The sequence below is a fragment of the Oreochromis niloticus genome, linkage group LG23 (genome assembly GCF_001858045.2).
Source record: "Oreochromis niloticus isolate F11D_XX linkage group LG23, O_niloticus_UMD_NMBU, whole genome shotgun sequence".
In the NCBI taxonomy this organism is placed as follows: Eukaryota; Metazoa; Chordata; class Actinopteri; order Cichliformes; family Cichlidae; genus Oreochromis; species Oreochromis niloticus.
The window spans coordinates 12919318-12925796 of record NC_031986.2 but is presented as its reverse complement, the minus strand read 5'-3'; positions in this window follow the sequence as shown (position 1 = coordinate 12925796).

Here is a 6479-nt window from a genome sequence, read left to right as displayed (position 1 = left end):
AGTTTCGCATTGTTCACGGCACATGTTAATACTCACTGCTCACAGTTCACATGTAATAGTCTTGTTGCATATTCACTTGCTTTGTGAATAAATAGGGATGCACCGATCCCGATACTGGTATCGGGTATCGGGGCCGATACTGTAAAATGTGTGCGTACTCGTACTCGTAAAAGTCAACCGATACCATGAACCGATACTAATGTAGCCCGGATGGGAATTTGGGAGTAGATACTCATAATTCCCATGGACTTGAACGCCACATAAGGTGTTCACAGTTCACAGAAGAGAACGGCATGGAGAGATGCACGAGGTTAGCTGAACCAAAGTGAGAGACTCGGCTAGTTTTACTGAGATTAACTAGCACAAAAGAGTGTGTAACTAGAAAGCTAACCGTGTGAGAGCTTCGCAACAGAGTGTGGGTGAAGTGACTTTTTGTTTCAACAGTCGCACCACCGTGGAAAACTGTGTTTCCAGCCATGACCGCCGAGGCTAAAGGCTAGCCCGGACTGCTTGGCTGCGCCACGGAGGCAGCCGCTATGGACTGTCGGAGAGCTGGACAGTGACGGGCTAACGCGCTGTAGCAGAGACAGCATCGGGTCTGCAGGGAGTGGATTTAGTGTGGGACTGGTGAATGGCGACCTACCGAGCAACGGAACTGTAAGTCAGACTTTTGTGCTCTTACTGGGGAGAAGAGGATTTTTCTCCATCGTCCGGCGTGAGCAGCAAACAGACCTGCAACAAGTGTGAATGTGAGTGTGTGTGGGGCCCATGTGTGAATATTGTATGTTTAGTGGATTTATATAACGTGTTTTGGAGTGTATATTAGTGAGTCACTTACCAAAAGGTGATAACATAAGTTGGGTTGTTTAATATAATTTGAAAGGGAATTATTTCATTTATAGAGTGTATTTCATTTGGTTAAGGAATTGGAATATCATTTGAGTTTAAAAAAGGGATGTGTTGTACAGTATTTGTCTCTGCCCTTACGTTCAGTAAACGTTTCGTTTGTGTTAAAGAGTTGTCTGGGGTCGTTTCTTTACTACTGGTTAAGTTTAACTTGTGTGTGGTAGAAGTATCGGTTTTTGTACTCGGTATCGGCAAGTACTCAGATCCAAGTATCGGTATCGGATCGGTTTGAAAAAATTGGTATCGTTGCATCCCTATGAATAAACTTTATTACTTAAACGTTTACCAGTGCTCTGTCTGCGTCCTTCATGTGAGTCCTTTTCTTCCGCAACAGCTTACAGCCGTGACAGTTTGTTGATAACAGATTGCAGTGTTTAAGCATATAATCTGAATCACTTTTATGAGACTAAACGCAGAGAAATACAAGCACTTCCCTGAGAGAGAGCAGGAACAAACATCTAAACCTTTGCCAGACTTTTTACTATTTAATACTTACTCTTGCTTTCTTGTACTCCTGCAGCCACAGCTGAGCTGAACAAATCAGCTGATAAGGTTTATGCTGGTGTCATGGCGAAGGTAAAATAGGTGTTCCTGCTGAATAATGATGTCAAGAGACTGCCTCTCCCAATCCTCTTTAGGTAGTATGTGTGATACACTGAGGATCACCTTTTTTCAGATAAAACATAGAAGTCGTTAGAACCATTAGCAGTAGATGGTACTGTTGTTTTAGCTCATGAACACATAAAGCTTTGATCAGGCAATGGAAAGTTTATAGAACTAAACATGAGTTACAGTGTTTAAAACAAGGAAGACTGTTTGTATTTAGAGTAACCCCACCAGACTTTCACAGTCAAGTTAAAAAAGGCCTTAGATCTATAATCATTCCTCCTCCTCTCCTTCCTTCCTCGTCCCTTCTTCCACGTGTTTCTCACTCCATTCATCTTTGCTTTTTTCCATCATCCACCTTCAGCCAGTGGGTATCTCTCTCCAGTACCTGATTAAGCATGTTGATAGGAACCTGCCCTCTCTGCACTGCTCTGTCAGCACAGAGGTCGGCTTGTCTGTCTTATGTTTTGTGGCAGCGTATGCATTATCAGACAGTAGATCAGAGCTAGCCGATTATTTCTTTGGAGATTTGTAACATGTTAGATTTAAAAAAACAACATAATTTATTTTTTTTACACTTTTTAGCTTCTATCTATAATAGCAGATATTTTTAAATTTAGAATATCTTCATTTAGCTTCATTTAGAGCAACAAGCTAAACAAAAGAATCTAAAACATCTTACTGTTCATCACTGATCAAAGAAAACAAGAACAACCAAAGGGTTTTTTATTAAGCACTGTCAACAGACTGAGGAAGAGTCAGAGGTCTATCGAGCCAAGTATTCCTTTAACTTTAATTAGTAATGATTTCATGAATATTCACATTAAATTTTTAGCCATTAGAGAAAATAAGTATTCATGGCCATCTCACAGCTGTATCAGTGCATACAGCTACTTATACTCCCTGAAAAGCCTTCAGTTGGGACAGGGACTAAAAAGAGAGAGCATATTTCTCCAATGCTGGCTTCTCGATAAATCCAGATTCAAATTTAAAATCCTGCTCCTCACATACAAGGTCTTGAATAATCAGGCCCCATCTTATCTTGATGGCCTTATAGTACCATTTCCCCCATTAGAGCACTTCACCCTCACACTGCAGGCTTACTTGTTGTTCCTAGAGTATTTAAAAGTAGAATGGGAGGCAGAGCCTTCAGTTTTCTTCCGTGGAACCAGCTTCTAGTTTGGATTCAGGAGACCGAAGCTCTACTTTTAAGATTAGGTTTTAAACGTTCCTTTTTTAATAAAGAATATAGTTAGGGCTGGATCAGGTGACCCTGATCTGTACCTTCCATCCATCCATCCGCTTATCCTTCTCAGGGTCGCGGGAGCCTATCCCAACTGTCACAGGGCGAGAGGCAGGGTACACCCTGGACAGGTCGCCAGTCTGTCGCAGGGCTAACACATAGAGACAGACAACCATTCGCACCTATGGGCAATTAATCAATCCCCACAAGCTGCATGTCTTTGGACGGTGAGAGGAACCCGGCGTACCCGGAGGGAACCCACGCAAACACGGGGAGAACATGCAAACTCCACACAGAAAGACCCCGGCCTGATGGTGGAACTGAACTCAGGACCTTCTTGCTGTGCGGCAACAGTGCTAACCACTGTGCCACCGTGCTGCCTTCATCTGTGCCTGTATTCACCTATTTTCACTTTCTATGCCCCTCTCTCCCTCTCTACAAAGTGTTAAAATGTGCTGGAGTAAATGTCTCAGAGTTGATTTTAACCCTCAAAGTGTGATTTAAACACTTTCTGATTTAAATTGTACTCAATGTTGGAGTTATTTGACAAAATGTATTCCATCAGTGTTAATTTAACTCTTAAAAGAGAAAATTCTAAATACTGTAACTCTGCACAGAGGTTGGTTAAAAACGTTAACTCTGTCATGAGTTAACTTAACAGCTTTAACTCTACATAGAGTTAATTTTGAAATCAAGTTAAGCCCAGCCCTCCCAGACACCCCCAGTGCGGACATTTTTCTTCATCGGTTGGAGCCTCATGGAAGAACGGTACCTGCATGCAGTTCTACAGGGTAAGTAGAATTATGTCAAACTTACTAAGATAGTTAGAAACTTGTGCTATAAAATGTATTTTGTGCTTGTGGCTCACATGATTGATAATCATGGGTATTCAGTATGTTGTGTTCTTTATACTTGTGCCAAATAAATGCATACTAATTGTCTAAATTTAAAAAACTCAAAATCTCCTCTCAGGCACCTTCCTGATGGGGTGAGGGTTCTGTATGTGTAGCACTGTAGTACAGTAATATGTTCTCTTTTTTTTTTTTTTTTTTTTTTTTTACAGAGAATCTTGGCCATGGATGGAGCTGCACAGCCTCATGAATTCATTTTCATTGATGACGCTGGATTCGACCTGTGCAAAACAAGACGACGGGGTCGTAATGTAATTGGCCAAAGGGCAATTGTGCACGTCCCAGGGCAGCGCAGGGGAAATGTCACATTGTGTGCCGCCATAAGCCTTCGAGGGCTTCTGCATCATCATGCAAAACTAGGTCCATACAATAGCCAACATATACTCACATTTCTAGATGCTCTCCATAATATAGTTGTACAGAACAGCCCAGGTTTGTGGTGATATGGGATAATGTCAGTTTCCATCGGGCTGCTCTGGTCCAGGCCTGGTTCTCCAACCACAATCAACTTGAAGTGGTATACTTGCCCCCTTACTCACCATTTTTAAACCCTATAGAGGAATTTTTTTCGGCTTGGAGATGGCATGTATATGACCGCCAACCACATGCCCACATGCCTCTTCTGCAGGCAATGGAACAGGCCTGCGGCGACATTCAGGTGACAGCAATCCATGGATGGTTTCGACATGAAAGGGGATATTTTCCCCGGTGCCTAGCGGGAGAAGACATTGCTTGCGATGTCAATGAGGTCCTGTGGCCAGACCCCAACAGACGGCGGAATCCATGAGCCCACGTATGCACAATTGTCATGATTTTTTGTGTTTACAGTATAGTGTTTTTTCTATTACTGTATTATGGGTTGTTTTTTTGAGGGGATAGGTTAATTGGATAATCCAAATTGTCACTAGGTGTGAATGTGAGCGTGAATGGTTGTCTGTCCCTGTGTGTTGGCCCTGCGACAGACTGGCGACCTGTCCAGGGTGTACCCCGCCTCTCGCCCTATGACAGCTGGGATAGGCTCCAGCGCCCCCCGCGACCCTGGAAAGGATAAGCGGAAGCGAATGGATGGGTTGTTTTTTTTTTTGTTGTTGTTTTTTTTTTGCTTTATCTGACTTCCTGGTACTGCAATGTACACTGCTGCAATGTACAATATTGAGTAGGCCTATTTGCTTTTTTGGTTGTTTGAAAATGTGTCTCCTGCAAATATGCCTTCTGAATAAACAATGACGATCAAAGACTGCAGTGTTTTATATAAAGTAGACTAGTGTGTTCCCCCTGATCTGAAAGTGTTTGCATATGATGCAAGTATGTGTCATTTTGTCAACAGAGTTACATTTTGACAAAGGAATGTTAGGTTTTGATAGCAGAGTTTAGGTTTTGGGAGTAGTGTTTCAATTTGGCACAGATGTGAATGGTATATTTCCCAGTGTTGTGTCATGTTTACTTGTGTTTAGAGTTTTGGCACAATGAGCGAAGTTTTGCAAAATGTGTTCAAGCAACGGGCAAAAACTGTAATCCCCTTTAATAGATTAAAAATGAGATGTGTTGCAGAAATTGAAAATTTTTTCTGATATAAAAATATATCAGGAATTCAGTGTGTTTATACTGACAGCTCACTAAAGAAAGCCGAAGATTCCAAATCCAGATCAAACACGCAGATCCATCCTTAGAGGCACTGCATTGCAGTTTCAACTAACCCCCATCAACCAGACGGGTAATTTAGGATCCCTCGATGTTCATTTTCTGGGTCTATGTAACAGAATGTTATGATGGAAAGAGAATGGAGTCGTGGGCTGATCGCCAAAGCATGAAACTCCATTGACAGCTTTGACTACACGAAAAATTAATTGTGATTAACTATGAGAAGCTCAGTAAGGCTTGTTCTCACCTGTAGCGTCCATAAACGAGGTAAAGACAGAGGTGTGACTGAATTAAAACAGGTCGTAAAAACTAAAGGAAACGTGGGGAAATTTACCAATGACAGTGGCCTGTGCATGCCATTTACACAGCACGCTTCTGAGGAATCCCGACCTCTGGCTCGTCATTGTGTGTTTTGTTCTGAGAAAGGAAGAAAGGGAGAATATCAGTTACAGCATCAAGTTGTGGAACAATGTGAAGACAGTGTGTCATTGGCCCCTAATTCCCATCAGCAGCTGTCCTCCTCCTATGTCGCTTCCTCTCTGCTGGTTCTACATTTCTGGACTGGGACCCAAAAGAATATAAAAATAAAAAATCAGCTGACTACTGGACGGCAACGAAGTATTAATACTTACTACTGGTATCGGTATTGGTGATGCTGGCCCTGTATTTACTTGGTCGATACCAAATCTTCCAGTATTGCACACCACTAATTCCTAGTTATGTCCCTCCATCTATTTTCTTATTGTAGGAATTTCCCCCTCCTCCTTCTCTTCCTCACTTCTGCACAGCTGGTGCTGGCAGCAGCAGCAGCCTCTTGTGACTGTGAATCCTTGTTACTAGTTATTGCAGGTATTACTGTTCCCAGTGCAGCAGTTAACATGTAGGCGAATTTGATACATTTTGCTGCATCGGTTTTTAGTTTGTTCTTATTGTTTTCTCTTGGATTTTCAGCTCCACTTTTTCAGTGCTTCTTCCACGGTAAACTTTTTCTAAAAGCTGCACGAGTGCACTGCAAAGGGAAGGGAGTGGCCGGTCGGGTTAAGAGATTTGATTGGCCAATCCAGTGTCAGTAATGAAAATGAACGAATGGGCTGCAGTCAGTTCTTGTATATGGCAAAGGACATACGGCTCTTCAGGCCGACCCTTCGGCCATCGGGAAAATGCAAGTCCAG